Source organism: Hemitrygon akajei, unplaced genomic scaffold (genome assembly GCF_048418815.1).
Source record: "Hemitrygon akajei unplaced genomic scaffold, sHemAka1.3 Scf000174, whole genome shotgun sequence".
NCBI lineage: Eukaryota > Metazoa > Chordata > Chondrichthyes > Myliobatiformes > Dasyatidae > Hemitrygon > Hemitrygon akajei.
Genome location: NW_027332060.1, coordinates 242,738 through 266,068, shown reverse-complemented (window position 1 = coordinate 266,068; position 23,331 = coordinate 242,738). Strand labels below are relative to the sequence as shown.

The window sequence follows — 23,331 nt, the reverse complement described above, 5'->3', positions numbered from 1 at the left end:
ACCTTCTAGCTGCCCCATCTGTTTCTCATCTCGGCTCTGTGGCTCCATAACCTCCTTCCTCACTCCAAAATGTTCATCTAGGGGTATCTTATGGGCATGGTTCAAAATTCCGTTCCTTGACAACACTAGATGTGCTTCGTCTCCCTTACTTTCCTGAGCTCCACTATGCTTCGTTTTACCTCCGTCTAACCTCTCCTGGGACAGGGCTGATATAAATGTCTCTTTAGAGCGTTGAAGGTTGAGGGGGCACTTGATCGAGGTATTTAAAATTATGTGGGGGATGGGTAGAGTTGACGTGGATTGGCTTATTCCGCTGAGGGTAGGGGAGATTCAAACAAGAGGACATGAGTTGAGAGTTATGGGGGCAAAACTTTAGGGTAACACGAAGGGGAACTTCTTTACTCCGAGAGTGGTAGCTGTGTGGAATGAGCTTCCAGTAGAAGCGGTAGAGGCAGGTTCGGTATTGTCATTTAAAGTAAAATTGGATAGGTATATGGACAGGAAAGGAATGGAGGGTTATGGGCTGAGTGCAGTTTGGTGGGTCTAGGAGACAGTAAGCGTTCGGCATGGACTAGAAGGGCCGAGATGTCCTGTTTCCGTGCTGTAATTGTTATATGCTTATACTGACAGTGCGAGACCTATGGTTATTAATCCCTCCCCGATCTTTTGAGCCACCTCTTTCAGAGGCCGTCTACTGCGGTATACTTAATAAGTCCTATTCTCCCATTATCTTTCTCTGAACCGCCACAGCTCCCGGGCCCACAGACCCTCTCCACCTCCCCCATACCCTCGCTGCCCGGAGCGAGGGTCCCGACACGCGAGAAGCTAAAATTGAGGCAAGAACTTACTGTTGAGAGCCACGCAGTAAGCGAGTACCAACAGGATGGAGAGGAGGGCGAAGGTTTTCACGGAAGGAGTCATGTTGGAAGTTGCCCGAGGATGCAGATCGTTCAGGAGCGCCTGTTCACGCTGGAATAAGCTGCCCCCCGAGACGGCCGGCGTATTTATGTGGTGAGATGTCACTGGACACGTCATCAATGACTCGGTCAGGGACTAGGGGCGCTGGGAAGGAGGTGCTCCGGAGGGCGGAGCCCGTCCTTGTTCACTCCACAAGCCGGAGACGGGTCGGCACATTCTGTTGCCGTTCCACAGACGTTCAGGAGACAGACTGACAACACACGGCTGATTCCTATGTGGTGTTTGTGAGTGAGCGGCGCGGCGGAGAGAGGAGAGAGATTAGAGTTCGATGCGTCTCTCAGAGGGAGCGGACTAGACGCTCCCGTTGACTCCCGGCATTGACCAGAACGTCGCCAGAGTTTCGCGGGTCGGCGGGTGTGTGCCCCCTACCCTTGCACGCTGAGGTCCCTCCATTCCTTGACACGACCTCACCGTTCGCGGCGTTTGTCCGACACTTGCGCACCGGTGTCCCCCCACCCCAGACGCTCGAAACTCTCCACAATTCAGTGCGTTCCCTGCATTGTGCACGGAGGCCCCTCTGTCTCCCGACACTGTTAACAGTCCGAGTCCCAACTCTGTGCGCCGAGACCTGTCATCTGAGTTAAATCTGCCTTCAATATCATCCGCCATGCACGATGTGTGTGAATCTGTGTGTGTGCGCGCCCTACCCTTGTGCACCGATGCCCCGCTGACCCTTGACTCTCCTTGTGTGACCATGACGCGACCTCAGAACTACCTCGGCTTTCCCACAGCATTCTATTTCTCTAAGCTCCATATAGCCATCCAGGAGTCTCCGGAAAGACCCTACCGTTTCCGCCTCCAAATCCACCGCCGGCAGCCCATTCCACGCAGTCACCACCCTCTGCGTAAAAAAACTTACCCCCGACATCTCCTCTGTACCTACTTCCAAGCACCTTTTAAAACTGTGCCCTCTAGTGCTGGCCATTTCAGCCCTGGGGACAAGCCTCTGACTATCCACACGATCAATGCCTCTAATCATCTTGTACAACTCTATCAGGTCACCTCTCATCCTCCGTCGCTCCAAGGAGAAAAGATCAACCTATTCTCATAAGGCATGCTCCCCATTCCAGGCAACATCCTTGTAAATCTCCTCTGCTCCCTTTCTATGGTTTCCACATCCTTCCTGTAGTGAGGCGACCAGAACTGCGCACAGTACTCCAAGTGGGGTCTGACCAGGGTCCTATATAGCTGTAACATTACCTCTCGGCTCCTAAATTCAGTTCCACGATTGATGAAGGCCAACACACCGTACGCTTTCTGAACCACAGAGTCAACCTGCGCAGCTGCTTTGAGCGTCCTATGGACTCGGTCCCCAAGGGCCCTCTGATCCTCCACACTGCCAAGAGTCTTACCAGTAATACTATATTCTCCCATCATATTTGACCTGCCAAAATGAACCACCTCTTACTTCTCTGGGTTGAACTCCATCTGCCACTTCTCAGCCCAGTTTTGCATCCTATCGATGTCCTGCTGTAACCTCTGACAGCCCTCCACACTATCCACAACACCTCCAAACTTAGTGTCATCAGGAAATTTACTAACACATCCCTCCACTTCCTCATCCAGGTCAGTTATAAATATCACGCTGAGTCAGCAGTCCCAGCGGAAACCCAAAGCATTATAGACCCTTTCCCATCTACTGGCCAAAGCTTTACTCAACCCAGTGTGGCGTAGTTGTACAGTTGTCCCAAACCTTTGCACACCCGTCCGGAATACGACCACAAAATGTTGGGAGTAGACACAGGGAAAGGGGAGAGTGGGGATGAAGGGAGAGTGGAGAGGGAGAGATGGGCAGAGGGAAAGGGGAGAGTGGGGAAGGAGGGAGAGTGGAGAGGGAGAGATAGACAGAGGGAAAGGGGAGAGTGGGGAAGGAGGGAGTGTGGAGAGGGAGAGATGTATAGAGGGAAAGGGGAGAGAGGGGAAGGAGGGAGAGTGGAGAGAGGGGAAGGAGGGAGAGTGGAGAGAGGGGAAGGAGGGAGAGTGGAGAGTGAGAGATGGAGAGAGGGAAAGGGGAAAGTAGGGAAGGAGGGAGAGTGGAGAGGGAGAGATGGACAGAGGGAAAGGGGAGAGTGGGGAAGGAGGGAGAGTGGAGAGGGACAGATGGACGAAGGGAAAGGGGAGAGTGGGGAAGGAGGGAGTGCAGAGGGAGAGATGGACGAAGGGAAAGGGGAGAGTGGGGAAGGAGTGGGAGTGGAGAGGTAGGCAGAAGGAAACGGGAGCGTGGGGAAGGAGGGAGAGTGGAGCGGGAGAGATGGACAGAGGGAAAGGGGAGAGTGGAAAAGGAGGGAGAGTGGATAGAGAGAGATGGGTTAACGTAGAAGAGAGGGGATGAAGGGCAAAGGGTGTGGCAGAAAGGGGAAGGATTAGAGGGGAGATGATGAGAGGGATAAGGGGAGGGGTGTGACGGAAGATTGATTTGCTGGAGGGGAGAGATGTAGAGGGGTAGACAGGGGGGTAAAGCGAAAGGGGAATCAGGGGAGAGAATGAGAGAGTTCGAAAGAGAGGGTTGAAAGGGAATGAATGGGGTGGAAGAGTGACGGGTGAGAAAGAAAGAGAGGGGGAGCGGGGCGGTTGAAAGAAGAGTGGAGAAAGAGACGAGCGAGGAAGGGAGGAGAAGGAGAGAAAAGGGAGAGAAGATGGGTAGAGAGGGATGGAGATGGAGAAGGGGGGAGGAAGTAGAGGGGTGGTAAGGATAGAGCGAGGAGTCGAGCGGAGAGGGAAGGGTGTAATTCACAACCCACTTGGGGTGGGTGGAATGCCGGTGACCTCTGTCCGTCAACTAAATCACCCCTCATCCCTCCTCCTTCCTCCCCTCTCCCCGTCCTCTCCTCCATCATCACCCCCGGAATTCCCTCCACACTCCTTCACCCCTCACTCCCCTCCCGTCTGCCGCTGGCCCCCTCCCCGCCTTTCCAGGCTATTCCCGCCGACAACCCCTGGCAGCGAGGGGGGCAAATCCCGCGGAACCCCCTTTTGTCCCGATTCCGCCCTCCCAGTAACGGAACCCTCCTCCCTCCAATGCGCACCCCTCCCTAACCCACCCGATCCCTCTCCGCCCACTCGGCAGGTCAGGCGGAGCCCGTGGAGTGGAAATAAAAAGTCGACGATCCTGCTGAGACTGTTCAGCAGTACTGCTTTATTTCCGGGTAACTTTCCGGGAGGCCGGGGGTCTCTCTGGAACCGTCTGAGAGAGCAGGGCGCCGGAGACTCCTCGGGGGTCTAAACACAGCAGCGGAGACCGGATCCGTGGCAGCGAGCGGGGATGGAGCGCCCGGGGCATTCCACAGCACACTTTCCTCCAATGAATCTACATATCAATGGATGGCTGTACAAGTCTCTGGGACGGGAACTGGGAGAGATGGAGAGAGTTCGTGAGTGGGACAGAGAGAGAGAGAGAGAGAGAGAGAGAGAGAGAGAGAGAGAGAGAGAGAGAGAGAGAGAGGGGAACTGTGAGTGGGAGGCAGGGTGAGGAAAGAGGACGAGGGAAAGGGGGCGAGCACGGGATGGATTGTGGGAGTCAGGGAAAGGGAAGGAGGGAGAGGGAGAATGAGGGGGTGGTGGAGTGGGTAGTCAGAGGTAGGAGGGAAGTAGGGGAGAGAGGAAGCAATATAGTCTGCCGACAGGAGTGAGTGCGAGAGAGAGTGGGCGGTAGGACTGGGTGGGGACGAGAGGAGTGAGTGAAAGAGAGAGTCGAGGGAGTGTGTGGCAGGGTGGGGGGTTGGACTGGGAGGGGACAAGAGGAGTGAGTGACAGAGTGTGGGGAGTAGGACTGGGAAGGGACGAGAGGGGAGAGTGAGAGAAAAATATTGGGGATAGGACTGGAGGGGAGGAGTGGTGTGAGGGAGAGAGAGAGTGCAGGGTAGGACTGGGAAGGGACGAGAGGAGAGAGTGTTGGGGTATGCCTGGGAGGGGATGAGAGGAGTGTGTGAGTGTCAGAGAGTGGGGGATAGCACTGGGAGGTGATGAGAGGAGTGTGTGAGGGAGAGAGAGAGTGGGGGTAGGACTTGGGGTGGACGAGAGGAATGAGTGAGAGAGAGAGAGTGAGGGGTAGGACTCGGAGGGGACTAGAGGAGTGAGTGAGAGAGAGTGTGGGGGTAGGACTGGGAGGAGACGAGAGGAGTGAGTGAGTGAGTGAGTGGGGGTAGGACTGGGACAGTATAAGTTGAGTGAGTGAAAGAGAAAGAGTGGGGGTAGGACTGCAGGGGACGAGTGGAGTGAGAGAGAGAGTGGGGGTATGACTGGGAGGGGATGAGAGGAGTGAGAGAGAGATAGTGTGCGGTAGGACTGGAGGGGACTAGTGGAGTGAGAGAGTGAGAGTGGGGGTAGGACTGGAAGGGGACGAGATGAGTGAGTGAGAATGAGAGTGGGGGGTAGGACTGGTAGAGGACCAGAGGAGTGAGTGAGAGAGAGTGTGGGGGTTGGACTGGGATTGGACAACAGGAGTGAGTGATTGAGAGAGTTGGAGTAGGACTGGGTAAGGATGAGTGGAGTGAGTGAGAGAGAAATAGCGGGGGTAGGACTGGAGGAGACGAGTGGACAGAGAGATAGAGAGAGTGGGTTGTAGAACTGGGTGGGGACGAGAGGAGTGTGTGTTAGAGAGAGGGAGTGTGGGGGTATGACTGGGAGGGAATGTGGAGTGAGAGAGAGAGAGAGAGAGAGGGAGAGAGTGGGCTTTAGGACTGGGAGGGGACGAGAGGAGAGAGTGAGTAAGAGAGTGTGGGTGGTAGGACTCGGAGGGGACGAGAGGAGTGAGTGAGTGAGGGGACGATCGGGAGGGGACGAGAGAGGGTGATAGAGTCATAAAGGAAAGTACGACACAACACAGGCACTTCGGCCCACACAGTCTATGCTGAACCATTTAACACGCCTGCTTCCGTCGATCTGCCCCGGGACCATCACCCTCCAAACCCCTGCCAACCGTGTACCGATACAAATGTCCCTCAAACTTCCAAATCAGTCTGGCACGGAGTGCTGGCGCCGGCGACCTTTCCCTCAATCTGTCGGCCCTCTGAGTGAAGAAAATTCCCTCCAGCTCACATTTACCCAGTCTATACCCTCATCATCCTGTACACCCCTCTCAAATACCCTCTCAATCTCTTACCTTCCAAGGAATAAAGGTGACATTTATACAATCTGACCTGCTTCTGTGTTGTGGTTTTGTGTCATAATCCGGATTTCATTCGGGAGTTAAGGTAAAGGAATCCTTAGGGATCGGCGATCAGAATAGGATTGAATTCACACTGCAGTCTGAGAGGGTGAAGCGTAAATTGGATGTACCAGTATCGCATTTGAATGAAGGGAATTCAGAGGCAGGAGATGGGTCGTCATTGGAGAGAGTGCAGAGCAGGTTCACGGGGAAGATTCCGGGAATGAACGGGTTAACAGATGAGGAGCGTTTGGCAGCTTTGAGCCCGGACTCACTGGGATTTAGAAGAATATGGGAGGGGGGAGGGTGGGGTGTCTCGCATTGAAACCGACTGAAAAGGACGCGATAGGGTGAATCTGCAAAACTAGGGGGGCCCAGCCTCGAAACTGAGGGAGGACCCTTCAGAAAAAAAGGAGGAATTTCCTTTCGGCAGAGGATAGTGAATCTGACGAACGCGGTGCCACAGGCGGATGTGGAGGCCAATGCCGTGTGAATACTCAAAGCAGAAATTGGTAGTTCCCTGATCGGTTACTAATTGGTTACTGATCCCTCCCTGATCTTCTCAGCCACCTCTTTCAGAGGCCGTCTACTGCGGCGTAATTAAAAAGTCCAATCGTCCCATTATCTTTCTCTGACCCGCCACAGCTCCCGGGCCCCCAGACCCTCTCCACCTCCCCCTCCCCCCGCTGCCCGGAGCGAGGGTCCCGACACGCGAGAAGCCAAAATTGAGGCAAGAACTTACTATTCAGCGTAAGCGAGCACCAACAGGATGGAGAGGAGGGCGAAGGTTTTCACCGAAGGAGTCATGTTGGAAGTTGCCCGAGGATGCAGATCGTTCAGGAGCGCCTGTTCACGCAGGAATAAGCTCCCCCCGAGACGGCCGGCGTATTTATGTGGTGAGATGTCACTGGACACGTCATCAATGACACGGTCAGAGACTCGGGGCGCTGGGAAGGAGGTGCTCTGGAGGGCGGTGCCCGTCCTTGTTCACTCCACAAGCCGGAGACGGGTCGGCACATTCTGTTCCGGTTCCACAGACGTTCAGGAGACAGGCTGACAACGCACGGCTGATTCCATTATAACAGTAGTTATAATGGGTAACTTCAATCTACATGTAGATTGGTTGAAACAAATTGGTAAGGGTGCTGAGGAAGAGGAATTTTTGGGATGTATGCGGGATGGTTTTCTGTCCCAGCATGTCGAGGAACCAACTAGAGAGCAGGCCATTCTAGATTGGGTATTGAGTAATGGGGAAGGGTTAGTTACCAATCTTGTCGTGCGAGGCCCCTTCGGTAAGAGTGACCATAATATGGTGGAATTCTACATTACGATGTAGAGTGACATAGTTAATTCAGAAACAAAGGTTCTGAACTTAAAGAAGGGTAACTTTGAAGGGATGAGACGTGGATTAGCGAAGATAGACTGGCAAATGATACTTAAAGGGTTGACGGTGGATATGCAATGGCAAGCACTTAAAGATCGCATGGAAGAACTACAACAATAGTTCATCCCAGTTTGGCAAAAGAATAAACCAGGGAAGGTGGTGCACCCGTTGGCTGACAAGGGAAATTAGGGATAGTATCAAGTCCAAAGAAGAAACATGTAAATTAGCCAGAAAAAGCGGCACGCCTGAGGACTGGGAGAAATTCAGAGTCCAGCAGAGGAGGACAAAGGGCTTAATTAAGAAAGGGAAAAAAGATTATGAGAGAAAGCTGGCAGGGAACATAAAAACTGACTGTAAAAGCTTTTATAGATATCTGAAAAGTAAAAGATTGGTCAAGACAAATGTAGGTCCTTTACAGTCAGAAACAGATGAATTGATCACAGTGAACAAAGACATGGCAGACCAATTGAATAACTACTTTGGTTCTGTCTTCACTAAGGAGGACATAAATAATCTTCCGGAAATAGTAAGCGACCGAGGGTCTAGTGAGATGGAGGAACTGAGGGAAATACATGTTAGTAGGGAAGTGGTGTTAGGTAAATTGAAGGGATTAAAAGCAGATAAATCCCCAGGGCCAGAAGGTCTGCATCCCAGAGTGCTTAAGGAAGTAGCCCAAGAAATAGTGGATGCATTAGTGATAATTTTTCAAAACTCCTTAGATTCTGGATTAGTTCCTGAGGTTTGGAGGGTGGCTAATGTAACCTCACTTTTTAAAAAAGGAGGGAGAGAGAAACCGGGGAATTATAGACCGGTTAGCCTGACATCAGTGGTAGGGAAAATGCCAGAGTGATAACAGCGCATTTGGAAAGAGGTGAAATCATCGGACAAATTCAGCATGGATTTGTGAAAGGAAAATTATGTCTGACGAATCTTATAGAATTTTTTTGAAGATGTAACTAGTAGCGTGGATAGGGGAGAGCCAGTGAATGTGGTACATTTAGATTTTCATAAGGCTTTTGACAAGGTCCCACCCAGGAGATTAGTGTGCAAACTTAAAGCACACGGTACTGGGGGTATTGTATTGATGTGGATAGAGAATTGGTTGGCAGACAGGAAGCAAAGAGTGGGAGTAAACAGGACCTTTTCAGAATGGCAGGTAGTGACTAGTGGGGTACTGCAAGGAGCAGTGCTGGGACCCCAGTTGTTTACAGTATATATTAATGATTTAGACGAGGGAATTAAATGCAGTATCTCCAAGTTTGCGGATGAAACGAAGCTGGGCGGCGGTGTTAGCTGTGAGGAGGATGCTAAGAGGATGCAGGGTGACTTGGATAGGTCAGGTGAGTGGGCAAATTCATGGCAGATGCAATTTAATGTGGATAAATGTGAGGTTATCCACTTTGGTTGCAAGAACAGGAAAACAGATTATTATCTGAACGGTGGCTGATTAGGAAAAGGGGAGATGCAACGAGACCTGGGTGTCATTGTACACCAGTCATTGAAGGTGGGCATGCAGGTACAGCAGGCGGTGAAAAAGACAAATGGTATGTTGGCATTCATAGCAAAAGGATTTGAGTACAGGAGCAGGGAGGTTCTACTGCAGTTGTACAAGGCCTTGGTGAGACCGCACCTAGAGTACCGTGTGCAGTTTTGTTCCCCTAATCTGAGGAAAGACATTCTTGCCATAGAGGGAGTACAAAGAAGGTTAACCAGATAGATTTCTGGGATGGCAGGACTTTCATATGAAGAAAGACTGGATCGACTAGGCTTATACTCACTGGAATTTAGAAGATTGAGGGGATCTTATTGAAGCGTACAAAATTCTAAAGGGATTGGACAGGCTAGATGCAGGAAGATTGTATCCGATGTTGGGGAAGTCCAGAACGAGGGAGTCACAGTTTAAGTATAAAGAGGAAGCCTTTTAGGACAGAGATGAGGAAAAACCTCTTCACACAGAGAGTGGTGAATCTGTGGAATTCTCTGCCACAGGAAACAGTTGAGACCGGTTCATTGGCTATATTTACGCAGGAGTTAGATATGGCCCTTGTGGCTAAAGGGATCCGGGGGTATGGAGAGAAAGCAAATACAGGGTTCTGAGTTGGATGATCAGCCATGATCATACTGAATGGCGGTGCAAGCTCGAAGGGCCGAATGGCCAACTCCTGCACCTATTTTCTATGTTTCTATGTTGTGTCTGTGAGTGAGCGGGGGGGCGGAGAGAGGAGAGAGATTAGAGTTCGACGCGTCTCTCTGAGGGAGCGGACGAGAGGCTCCCGTTGACTCCGGGCATTGCCCAGAACGTCTCCTGACTTTCCCGGGTCGGCGGGTGTGTGCCCCCTACCCTTGCACGCTGAGGTCCCTCCGTTCATCGACACGACCCCACCGTTCGCAGCGTTTGTCCGACACTTGCGCACCGGTGTCCCCCCCACCCCCGACGCTCGAAACTCTCCACAATTCAGTGCGTTCCCTACATTGTGCACGGAGGCCCCTCTGTCTCCCGACTCTGTTAACAGTCCGAGTCCCAACTCTGTGCGCCGAAACCTGTCATCTGAGTTAAATCTGCCTTCAACATCATCCGCCATGCACGATGTGTGTGAATCTGTGTGTGTGTGTGCGCCCTACCCTTGTGCACCGATGCCCCGCTGACCCTTGACACTCCCTGTGTGACCATGACGCGACCTCAGAACTACCTCGGCATTCCCACAGCCCTCTAATTCGCTAAGCTCCATGTAGCCATCCAGGAGTCTCCTGAAAGACCCTACCGTTTCCGCCTCCACCTCTGCCCCCGGCAGCCCATTCCACGCACTCACCACCCTCTGCGTAAAAAAAACTTACCCCCGACATCTCCTCTGTACCTACTTCCAAGCACCTTTTAAAACTGTGCCCTCTAGTGCTGAGTATTTCAGCCCTGGGGACAAGCCTCTGACTATCCACACGATCAATGCCTCTCATCATCTTGTACACCTCTATCAGGTCACCTCTCACGCTCCGCCGCTCCACGGAGAAAAGGCCAAGTTCACCCAACCTATTCTCACAAGGCATGCTCCACAATCCAGGCAAAATACTTGTAAATCTCCTCTGCTCCCTTTCTATGGTTTCCACATCCTTCCTGTAGTGAGGCGACCAGAACTCAGCACAGTACTCCAAGTGGGGTCTGACCAGGGTCCTATATAGCTGTAACATTACCTCTCGGCTCCTAAACTCAATCCCACGATCGATGAAGGCCAACACACCGTACGCCTTCTTAAACACAGAGTCAACCTGCGCAGCTGCTTTGAGCGTCCTATGGACTCGGACCCCAAGATCCCTCTGATCCTCCACACTGACAAGAGTCTTACCATTAATACTATATTCTGCCATCATATCTGACCTACCAAAATGAACACCAGATGGAGTTCTCTGGGTTGAACTCCATCTGCCACTTCTCAGCCCAGTTTTGCATCCTATCGATGTCCCGTTGTAACCTCTGAGAGCCCTCCTCGCTATCCACAACACCTCCAACCTTAGTGTAATCAGCAAACTTACAAACCCATCCCTCCACTTCCTCATCCAGGTCAGTTATAGCAGCGAGGGGGGCAACTCCCGCGGAACCCCCTTCTGTCCCGATTCCGCCCTCCCAGTAACGGAACCCTCCTGCCTCCAATGCGCACCCCACCCTAACCCCACCCCATCCCTCTCCGCCCACTCGGCAGGTCAGCCGGAGCCCGTGGAGTGGAATAAACAGTCGACGATCCGGCTGAGACTGTTCATCAGCACTACTTTATTTCCGGGTAACTTTTCGGGAGGCCGGGGATCTCTCTGGAACCGTCTGAGAGAGCAGGGCGCCGGAGACTCCTCGGGGGGCTAAACACAGCAGTAGAGACCGGATCCGGGGCAGTAAGCCGTGCTGATGTGCGCGGGGCATTCCGCAGCACACTTTCCTCCAATGTCACTACATTGCGCCGAACTGGCCGCTGGGAGAGATGGAGAGAGTTAGTGAGTGGGAGAGAGACAGAGACAGAGAGATAGAGAGATATAGTGAGAGGAACTGAGTGGGCGGGAGGGTGCGGAAAGAGGACGAGGGAACGGGGGAGAGCGCGGGATGGCTTGTGGGAGTCAGGAAAAGGGAGGGAGAGGGACAATGAGGGGCAGCGAGGAGTGGGCTGTAAGATGGAGGAGACGTTGGGGAGAGGGGGAGAGAGGGAGCAATGAAGTGTGCCGAGAGGAGTGAGTGAGAGAGAGAGTGAGTGGAGGGGTAGGACTGGTAGGGGACGAGAGGAGTGAGTGAGAGAGAGCGAGTGGGGGGTAGGACTGGGAGGGGACGAGAGGAGTGAGTGAGAGAGAGCGAGTGGAGGGATAGGACTGGGAGGGGACGAGAGGAGTGAGTGAGCGAGAGTGTGGGGGTAAGATCGGGAGGGGACGAGAGGAGGTGAGAGAGTCATAAAGTAAAAAACAAAACAGGCCCTTCGGCCCACACAGTCCGTGCCGAACCACTTAACGCGCCTGCTTCCGTCGATCTGCCCCGAGACAATTGCCCTCCAGACCCCTGCCAACCGTGTACCGATACAAATGTCCCTCAAACTTCCAAATCAGGCCGGCACGGAGTGCTGGCGTCGGCGACCCTTCCCTCAATCTGTCGGCCCTCTGAGTGAAGAAAATTCCCCTCCAGCTCTGATTTACCCAGTCTATACCCTCATCATCCTGTACACCCCCCTCGAATACCCTCTCAATAGCCTACCATCCGAGGCATAAATGCTAATCTCCATTTCGCTTTTAAACTTAACATTCAGTCAATCTACTCTGATGTGGTCTTTATTATTCACAGGCTTTGTCACACACACACAAAATCAAATTCCTGCAAAACCAGATCCTGTCAGTCAAAGTGGCATTTGGTCAACCCTTGCCCCTTTTCCACTTAACCCTCACGTGGTTAGCTGGCTGACCAGCCCAGATTAGTCCTTCACTGACTCCCTTCACAGGTGCTGGCTTATCACCAATGTTTTCCAAACTCAGCCCATTTGCTGAACTTCCACACCGCTCATCAATTTTCAAGCAGGTCATTAATTTTACCTTCAGGATCTTTATTTCTATTAGTCTCCCGTTTATAACATCTGCAGGTGATCCCTCTTGGTCAAAACAACACTTCAGGTTCTGTCTCTCCAAATCACAAACTTGAACAACATCAGCAAGTTGTTTATCCTTAAATTTCAAAACAAACTGTAATTGACTCGCAGGCACCTTGTTAACAAGCCATTGTTCAGTTAACGGTCCCTTCACTTTGATCAACAGTTCTGAAACCAAACCGACCTTCAGTTTTCTTTATTCAGAAGTCTAGGAACAATACTTTACCCTTTTTCTTCAATAATATTCATCTCACCAGCTTTCATCTCCTCATTAACTTCTAACACAAGTGGCTGAGAATCCTCACTTTCTACAGGTGCCAAGGTTAACCCTTTCTTCACTGAACCAAGTCCATCTGACCCAAAAGGACTGCATTCCTTTTTAACCAAAATCAGATCCCTCAGACCCTTTCTGAGTTTCAACGCAAGGTTCACTACCCTGTGCATCCACATCCTTCACATCCTGAACACAAGCAAACGGGACATCTGCGTCTCCTAGGCTTTAATACCAGTCCCTCTTTCAAATTCCAAGTTCCCCTGATCCTCCCAGCTACTCTATGGGCAACTCCCCTCCGGAGTAATCACAACCTTGCGGGTTACAACAACCTCGTCTGCTAACCCAGCAGACTCCCTCAAGGTAGCGGCATCCTTTTCATTCTAGAACTGCCCTCATATCATCGGGAACAGACTTAAATTCTTCAACTGCAAACAGCTCTTTCAAGCTACCAGTGTCCAACCCTGGACCTTCTAGCTGCCCCATCTGTTTCTCATCTCGGCTCTGTGGCTCCATAACCTCCTTCCTCACTCCAAAATGTTCATCTAGGGGTATCTTATGGGCATGGTTCAAAATTCCGTTCCTTGACAACACTAGATGTGCTTCGTCTCCCTTACTTTCCTGAGCTCCACTATGCTTCGTTTTACCTCCGTCTAACCTCTCCTGGGACAGGGCTGATATAAATGTCTCTTTAGAGCGTTGAAGGTTGAGGGGGCACTTGATCGAGGTATTTAAAATTATGTGGGGGATGGGTAGAGTTGACGTGGATTGGCTTATTCCGCTGAGGGTAGGGGAGATTCAAACAAGAGGACATGAGTTGAGAGTTATGGGGGCAAAACTTTAGGGTAACACGAAGGGGAACTTCTTTATTCCGAGAGTGGTAGCTGTGTGGAACGAGCTTCCAGTAGAAGCGGTAGAGGCAGGTTCGGTATTGTCATTTAAAGTAAAATTGGATAGGTATATGGACAGGAAAGGAATGGAGGGTTATGGGCTGAGTGCAGTTTGGTGGGTCTAGGAGACAGTAAGCGTTCGGCATGGACTAGAAGGGCCGAGATGTCCTGTTTCCGTGCTGTAATTGTTATATGCTTATACTGACAGTGCGAGACCTATGGTTATTAATCCCTCCCCGATCTTTTGAGCCACCTCTTTCAGAGGCCGTCTACTGCGGTATACTTAATAAGTCCTATTCTCCCATTATCTTTCTCTGAACCGCCACAGCTCCCGGGCCCACAGACCCTCTCCACCTCCCCCATACCCTCGCTGCCCGGAGCGAGGGTCCCGACACGCGAGAAGCTAAAATTGAGGCAAGAACTTACTGTTGAGAGCCACGCAGTAAGCGAGCACCAACAGGATGGAGAGGAGGGCGAAGGTTTTCACGGAAGGAGTCATGTTGGAAGTTGCCCGAGGATGCAGATCGTTCAGGAGCGCCTGTTCACGCTGGAATAAGCTGCCCCCCGAGACGGCCGGCGTATTTATGTGGTGAGATGTCACTGGACACGTCATCAATGACACGGTCAGAGACTCGGGGCGCTGGGAAAGAGGTGCTCCGGAGGGCGGTGCCCGTCCTTGTTCACTCCACAAGGCGGAGACGGGTCGGCACATTCTGTTCCCGTTCCACAGACGTTCAGGAGACAGACTGACAACACACGGCTGATTCCTATGTGGTGTTTGTGAGTGAGCGGCGCGGCGGAGAGAGGAGAGAGATTAGAGTTCGATGCGTCTCTCAGAGGGAGCGGACTAGACGCTCCCGTTGACTCCCGGCATTGACCAGAACGTCGCCAGAGTTTCCCGGGTCGGCGGGTGTGTGCCCCCTACCCTTGCACGCTGAGGTCCCTCCGTTCCTCGACACGACCTCACCGTTCGCGGCCTTTGTCCGACACGCGCACCGGTGTCCCCCCCACCCCAGACGCTCGAAACTCTCCACAATTCAGTGCGTTCCCTGCATTGTGCACGGAGGCCCCTCTGTCTCCCGACACTGTTAACAGTCCGAGTCCTAAATCTGTGCGCCGAGACCTGTCATCTGAGTTAAATCTGCCTTCAACATCATCCGCCATGCACGATGTGTGTGAATCTGTGTGTGTGCGCGCCCAACCCTTGTGCACCGATGTCCCGCTGACCCTTGACTCTCCCTGTGTGACCATGACGCGACCTCAGAACTACCTCGGCTTTCCCACAGCCCTCTATTTCTCTAAGCTCCATGTAGCCATCCAGGAGTATCCGGAAAGACCCTACCGTTTCCGCCTCCACCTCCACCGCCGGCAGCCCATTCCACGCACTCACCACCCTCTGCGTAAAAAAACTTACCCCCGACATCTCCTCTGTACCTACTTCCAAGCACCTTTTAAAACTGTGCCCTCTAGTGCTGGCCATTTCAGCCCTGGGGACAAGCCTCTGACTATCCACACGATCAATGCCTCTAATCATCTTGTACAACTCTATCAGGTCACCTCTCATCCTCCGTCGCTCCAAGGAGAAAAGATCAACCTATTCTCATAAGGCATGCTCCCCATTCTAGGCAACATCCTTGTAAATCTCCTCTGCTCCCTTTCTATGGTTTCCACATCCTTCCTGTAGTGAGGCGACCAGAACTGCGCACAGTACTCCAAGTGGGGTCTGACCAGGGTCCTATATAGCTGTAACATTACCTCTCGGCTCCTAAATTCAGTTCCACGATTGATGAAGGCCAACACACCGTACGCCTTCTTAACCACAGAGTCAACCTGCGCAGCTGCTTTGAGCGTCCTATGGACTCGGTCCCCAAGGGCCCTCTGATCCTCCACACTGCCAAGAGTCTTATCAGTAATACTATATTCTCCCATCATATTTGACCTGCCAAAATGAACCACCTCTTACTTCTCTGGGTTGAACTCCATCTGCCACTTCTCAGCCCTGTTTTGCATCCTATCGATGTCCTGCTGTAACCTCTGACAGCCCTCCACACTATCCACAACACCTCCAAACTTAGTGTCATCAGGAAATTTACTAACACATCCCTCCACTTCCTCATCCAGGTCAGTTATAAATATCGCGCTGAGTCAGCAGTCCCAGCGGAATCCCAAAGCATTATAGACCCTTTCCCATCTACTTGACAAAGTTTTACTCAACCCAGTGTGGCGTAATTGTACAGTTGTCCCAAACCTTTGCACACCCGTCCGGAATACGCCCACAAAATGTTGGGAGTAGACACAGGGAAAGGGGAGAGTGGGGATGAAGGGAGAGTGGAGAGGGAGAGATGGGCAGAGGGAAAGGGGAGAGTGGGGAAGGAGGGAGTGTGGAGAGGGAGAGATGTATAGAGGGAAAGGGGAGAGAGGGGAAGGAGGGAGAGTGGAGAGAGGGGAAGGAGGGAGAGTGGAGAGAGGGGAAGGAGGGAGAGTGGAGAGTGAGAGATGGAGAGAGGGAAAGGGGAAAGTAGGGAAGGAGGGAGAGTGGAGAGGGAGAGATGGACAGAGGGAAAGGGGAGAGTGGGGAAGGAGGGAGAGTGGAGAGGGACAGATGGACGAAGGGAAAGGGGAGAGTGGGGAAGGAGGGAGTGCAGAGGGAGAGATGGACGAAGGGAAAGGGGAGAGTGGAAAAGGAGGGAGAGTGGATAGAGAGAGATGGGTTAACGTAGAAGAGAGGGGATGAAGGGCAAAGGGTGTGGCAGAAAGGGGAAGGATTAGAGGGGAGATGATGAGAGGGATAAGGGGAGGGGTGTGACGGAAGATTGATTTGCTGGAGGGGAGAGATGTAGAGGGGGAGACAGGGGGGTAAAGCGCAAGGGGAATCAGGGGAGAGAATGAGAGAGTTCGAAAGAGAGGGTTGAAAGGGAATGAATGGGGTGGAAGAGTGACGGGTGAGAAAGAAAGAGAGAGGGGGAGCGGGGCGGTTGAAAGAAGAGTGGAGAAAGAGACGAGCGAGGAAGGGAGGAGAAGGAGAGAAAAGGGAGAGAAGATGGGTAGAGAGGGATGGAGATGGAGAAGAGGGGAGGAAGTAGAGGGGTGGTAAGGATAGAGGGAGGAGTCGAGCGGAGAGGGAAGGGTGTAATTCACAACCCACTTGGGGTGGGTGGAATGCCGGTGACATCTGTCCGTCAACTAAATCACCCCTCATCCCTCCTCCTTCCTCCCCTCTCCCCGTCCTCTCCTCCATCATCACCCCCGGAATTCCCTCCACACTCCTTCACCCCTCACTCCCCTCCCGTCTGCCGCTGGCCCCCTCCCCGCCTTTCCAGGCTATTCCCGCCGACAACCCCTGGCAGAGAGGGGGGCAAATCTCGCGGAACCCCCTTTTGTCCCGATTCCGCCCTCCCAGTAACGGAACCCTCCTCCCTCCAATGCGCACCCCTCCCTAACCCACTCGATCCCTCTCCGCCCACTCGGCAGGTCGGGCGGAGCCCGTGGAGTGGAATAAACAGTCGACGATCCGGCTGAGACTGTTCAGCAGCACTGCTTTATTTCCGGGTAACTTTCCGGGAGGCCGGGGGTCTCTCTGGAACCGTCTGAGAGAGCAGGGCGCCGGAGACTCCTCGGGGGTCTAAACACAGCAGCGGAGACCGGATCCGTGGCAGCGAGCGGAGATGGAGCGCCCGGGGCATTCCACAGCACACTTTCCTCCAATGAATCTACATATCAATGGATGGCTGTACAAGTCTCTGGGACGGGAACTGGGAGAGATGGAGAGAGTTCGTGAGTGGGACAGAGACAGAGAGAGAGAGAGAGGAACTGTAAGTGGGAGGGAGGGTGAGGAAAGAGGACGAGGGAAAGGGGGCGAGCACGGGATGGATTGTGGGAGTCAGGGAAAGGGAAGGAGGGAGAGGGAGAATGAGGGGGTGGTGGAGTGGGTAGTCAGAGGTAGGAGGGAAGTAGGGGAGAGAGGAAGCAATATAGTCTGCCGACAGGAGTGAGTGCGAGAGAGAGTGGGCGGTAGGACTGGGTGGGGACGAGAGGAGTGAGTGAAAGAGAGAGTCGAGGGAGTGTGTGGCAGGGTGGGGGGTTGGACTGGGAGGGGACAAGAGGAGTGAGTGACAGAGTGTGGGGAGTAGGACTGGGAAGGGACGAGAGGGGAGAGTGAGAGAAAAATATTGGGGATAGGACTGGAGGGGAGGAGTGGTGTGAGGGAGAGAGAGAGTGCAGGGTAGGACTGGGAAGGGACGAGAGGAGAGAGTGTTGGGGTATGCCTGGGAGGGGATGAGAGGAGTGTGTGAGTGTCAGAGAGTGGGGGATAGCACTGGGAGGTGATGAGAGGAGTGTGTGAGGGAGAGAGAGAGTGGGGGGTAGGACTTGGGGTGGACGAGAGGAATGAGTGAGAGAGAGAGAGTGAGGGGTAGGGCTCGGAGGGGACTAGAGGAGTGAGTGAGAGAGAGTGTGGGGGGTAGGACTGGGAGGAGACGAGAGGAGTGAGTGAGTGAGTGGGGGTAGGACTGGGACAGTATAAGTTGAGTGAGTGAAAGAGAAAGAGTGGGGGTAGGACTGCAGGGAACGAGTGGAGTGAGAGAGAGAGTGGGGGTATGACTGGGAGGGGATGAGAGGAGTGAGAGAGAGATAGTGTGCGGTAGGACTGGAGGGGACTAGTGGAGTGAGAGAGTGAGAGTGGGGGTAGGACTGGGAGGGGACGAGATGAGTGAGTGAGAATGAGAGTGGGGGGTAGGACTGGTAGAGGACCAGAGGAGTGAGTGAGAGAGAGTGTGGGGGTTGGACTGGGATTGGACAACAGGAGTGAGTGATTGAGAGAGTTGGAGTAGGACTGGGTAAGGATGAGTGGAGTGAGTGAGAGAGAAATAGCGGGGGTAGGACTGGAGGAGACGAGTGGACAGAGAGATAGAGAGAGTGGGTGGTAGAACTGGGTGGGGACGAGAGGAGTGTGTGTTAGAGAGAGGGAGTGTGGGGGTATGACTGGGAGGGAATGTGGAGTGTGAGAGAGAGGGAGAGAGTGGGCTTTAGGACTGGGAGGGGACGAGAGGAGAGAGTGAGTAAGAGAGTGTGGGTGGTAGGACTCGGAGGGGACGAGAGGAGTGAGTGAGTGAGGGGACGATCGGGAGGGGACGAGAGAGGGTGATAGAGTCATAAAGGAAAGTACGACACAACACAGGCCCTTCGGCCCACACAGTCTATGCTGAACCATTTAACACGCCTGCTTCCGTCGATCTGCCCCGGGACCATCACCCTCCAGACCCCTGCCAACCGTGTACCGATACAAATGTCCCTCAAGCTTCCAAATCAGGCCGGCACGGAGTGTTGGCGCCTGCGACCTTTCCCTCAATCTCTCCGCCCTCTGAGTGAAGAAAATTCCCCTCCAGCTCGCATTTACCCAGTCTATACCCTCAGCATCCTGTACAACCCCCTCAAATACCCTCTCAATCTCCTACCTTCCGAGGAATAAAGGTGACATTTATACAATCTGACCTGCTTCTGTGTTGTGGTTTTGTGTCATAATCCGGATTTCATTCGGGAGTTAAGGTAAAGGAACCCTTAGGGATCGGCGATCATAATCGGATTGAAATCACACTGCAGTCTGAGAGGGAGAAGCGTAAATCGGATGTACCAGTATCGCATTTGAATGAAGGGAATTCAGAGGCAGGAGATGGGTCGTCATTGGAGAGAGTGCAGAGCAGGTTCACGGGGAAGAGTCAGGGAATGAACGGGTTAACAGATGAGGAGCGTTTGGCAGCTTTGAGCCCGGACTCACTGGGATTTAGAAGAATATGGGAGGGGGGAGGGTGGGCTGTCTCGCATTGAAACCGACTGAAAAGGACGCGATAGGGTGGATCTGCAAAACTAGGGGGTCACAGCCTCGAAACTGAGGGAGGGTCCTTCAGGAAAAAAAGGAGGAATATCCTTTCGGCAGAGGATAGTGAATCTGACGAACGCGGTGCCACAGGCGGTTGTGGAGGCCAATACCGTGTGAATACTCAAAGCAGAAATTGGTAGTTCTCTGATCGGTCAGGGCATCAAAGGATATGGCGACAAGGCAGGTATACGTGGTTGAGTGGAACCCGCGATCAGCCATGGCGGAGTTGTGCAGCAGAGGCGACGGGCTGAACGGCCTATCTCTACTGGTGTGTCTTATGGCCTCTCAGTCTCCACCTTTTCAGCAGCCGTCTACTGAGGCGTACTTAATAAGTCCTATCCTCCCATTATCTTTCTCTGACCCGCCACAGCTCCCGGGCCCCCAGACCCTCTCCACCTCCCCCTCCCCTCGCTGCCCGGAGCGAGGGTCCCGACACGCGAGAAGCCAAAATTGAGGCAAGAACTTACTATTCAGCGTAAGCGAGCACCAACAGGATGGAGAGGAGGGCGAAGGTTTTCACCGAAGGAGTCATGTTGGAAGTTGCCCGAGGATGCAGATCGTTCAGGAGCGCCTGTTCACGCAGGAATAAGCTCCCCCCGAGACGGCCGGCGTATTTATGTGGTGAGATGTCACTGGACACGTCATCAATGACACGGTCAGAGACTCGGGGCGCTGGGAAGGAGGTGCTCCGGAGGGCGGAGCCCGTCCTTGTTCACTCCACAAGCCGGAGACGGGTCGACACATTCTGTTCCCGTTCCAGAGACGTTCAGGAGACAGACTGACAACACACGGCTGATTCCTATGTGGTGTTTGTGAGTGAGCGGCGGGGCGGAGAGAGGAGAAAGATTAGAGTTCGATGCGTCTCTCAGAGGGAGCGGGCGAGAGGCTCCCGTTGACTCCGGGCATTGGCCAGAACGTCGCCTGACTTTCCCGGGTCGGCGGATGTGTGCCCCCTACCCTTGCACGCTGAGGTCCCTCCATTCCTTGACACGACCTCACCGTTCGCGGCGTTTGTCCGACACTTGCGCACCGGTGTTCCCCCCACCCCAGACGCTCGGAACTCTGCACAATTCAGTGCGTTCCCTGCATTGTGCACGGAGGCCCCTCTGTCTCCCGACACTATTAACAGTCCGAGTCCCAACTCTGTGCGCCGAGACCTGTCATCTGAGTTAAATCTGCCTTCAACATCATCCGCCATGCACGATGTGTGGGAATCTGTGTGTGTTCGCGCCTACCCTTGGGCACCGATGTCCCGCTGACCCTTGACACTCCCCGTGTGTGACCATGACGCGACCTCAGAACGACCTCGGCTTTCCCACAGCCCTCTATTTCTCTAAGCTCCATGTAGCCATCCAGGAGTCTCCTGAAAGAACCTAACGTTTCCGCCTCCAACTCCACCGCCGGCAGCCCATTCCACGCACTCACCACCCTCTGCGTAAAAAAACCTACCCCCGACATCTCCTCTTTACCTACTTCCAAGAAACTTTTAAAACTGTGCCCTCTAGTGCCGGCCATTTCAGCCCTGGGGACAAGCCGCTGACTATCCACACGATCAATGCCTCTCATCATCTTGTACAACTCTATCAGGTCACCTCTCATCCTCCGTCGCTCCGAAGAGAAAAGGCCGAGTTCACTCAACCTATTCTCATAAGGCATGCTCCCCAATCCAGGCAACATTCTTGTAAATCCCCTCTGCTCCCTTTCTATGGCTTCCACATCCTTCCTGTAGTGAGGCGACCAGAACTGAGCACAGTACTCCAAGTGGGGTCTGACTAGGGTCCTATATAGCTGTAACATTACCTCTCGGCTCCTAAACTCAATCCCACGATCGATGAAGGCCAACACACCGTACGCCCCCTTAACCACAGAGTCAAACTGCGCAGCTGCTTTGAGCGTCCTATGGACTCGGACACCAGGATCCCTCTGATCCTCCACACTGACAAGAGTCTTACCATTGATACTATATTCTGCCATCATATTGGACCTCCCAAAATGAACCACCTCTCACTTCTCTGGGTTGAACTCCATCTGCCACTTCTCAGCCCAGTTTTGCATCTTGTCGATGTTCCGTTGTAACCTCCGACAGCCCTCTACACTATCCACAACACCTCCAACCTTTGTGTCATCAGCAAACCTACAAACCCATCCCTCCACTTCCTCTTCCAGGTCAGTTATAAATATCACGCTGAGTCAGCAGTCCCAGCTGAATCCCAAAGCATTATAGACCCTTTCCCATCTACTTGACAAAGCTTTACACAACCCAGTGTGGCGTAGTTGTACAGTTGTCCCAAACCTTTGCACACCCGTCCGGAATACGCCCACAAAATGTTGGGAATAGACAGAGGGAAAGGGGAGAGAGGGGAAGGAGGGAGAGTGGAGAGGGAGAGATGGACGAAGTGAGAGTGGGGAAGGAGGGAGAGTGGATAGGGAGAGATAGACAGAGGGAAAGGCGAGTGGGGAAGGAGGGAGAGTGGAGAGTGAGAGATAGACAGAAGGAAAGTGGAGTGGGGATGAAGGGAGAGTGGATAGGGAGAGGTAGACAGAGGGAAAGGCGAGAGTGGGGAAGGAGGGAGAGAGGAGAGTGAGAGATAGACAGAGGGAAAGGGGAGACTGGGGAAGGAGGGAGAGTGGAGAGTGAGAGATGGACAGGGAAAGTGGAGAGTGGGAAAGAAGGGAGAGTGGAGAGTGAGAGATAGACAGAGGGAAAGGGGAGAATGGGGGAGGAGGAAGAGTGGAGAGGGAGAGATGGACAGAGAGATGGGGAGAGTGGACAAGTAGGGAGAGAAGGAAAGAGTGAAAGGGGAGAGTGGGGAAGGAGGGAGAGTGGACAGGGAGAGATGGACAGAGGGAAAGCGGAGAGTGGGGAAGGAGGGAGATTGCTGAGGGAGAGATGGACAGAGGGAAAGGGGAGACTGGGTAAGGAGGGAGAATGGAGAGGGAGAGGGAAAAAAATAAACGGGAGAGTAGGGAAGGAGGGAGGGTCGATAGGGAGATAGACAGAGGGAAAGGGGAGAGTGGGGAAGGAGGGAGAGTGGATAGGGAGATAGAAAGAGGGAAAGGGGAGAGTGGGGAAGGAGGGAGAGTGGAGAGGCAAAGACGGACAGAGGGAAAAGCGAGAGTGGGAAAGGAGAGTGGAGAGGGAGAGATGAGTTAAAGTAGGAGAGATTAGATGAAGGGCAAAGGGTGTGGCAGAAAGGGGAAGGATTAGAGGGGAGATGATGAGAGGGATAAGGGGAGGGGTGTGACGGAAGATTGATTTGCTGGAGGGGAGAGTTGTAGAGGGGGGAGACAGGGGGGTAAAGCGAAAGGGGAATCAGGGGAGAGAAGGAGAGAGTTCGAAAGAGAGGGTTGAAAGGGAGTGAATGGGGTGGAAGTGTGACGGGCGAGAAAGACAAAGATAGGGGTAGCGGGGCGGTTGAAAGTAGAGTGGAGTAAGAGACGAGCGAGGAAGGGAGGTGAAGGACAGAAAAAAAAGAGAGAAGATGGGTAGAGAGGGATGGAGAGGAAGAAGAGGGGAGGAAGTAGAGGGGTGTTAAGGATAGAGGGAGGAGTCGAGCGGAGAGGGAAGGGTGTAATTCACAACCCTCTTGGGGTGGGTGAAACGCCGGTGATCTCTGTCCGTCAGCCAAATCTCCCCTCATCCCTCCTGCTTCCGCCCTTCTCCCCAGTAACGGGACCCTCCTCC

General features: G+C 53.2%; 1 long non-coding RNA gene across 1 annotated transcript; it reads right to left on the bottom strand.

Moving 5' to 3' along the window:
• Positions 1-11,250: 11,250 nt before the first annotated feature.
• LOC140724224 (uncharacterized) lies at positions 11,251-14,312 on the bottom strand. The gene is made up of 2 exons (XR_012098069.1): positions 14,198-14,312; positions 11,251-11,461 (listed from the first exon to the last, which is right to left on the bottom strand). It is a non-coding gene; the product is annotated as an uncharacterized lncRNA (long non-coding RNA).
• Between the last annotated feature and the right edge of the window lie 9,019 nt (positions 14,313-23,331).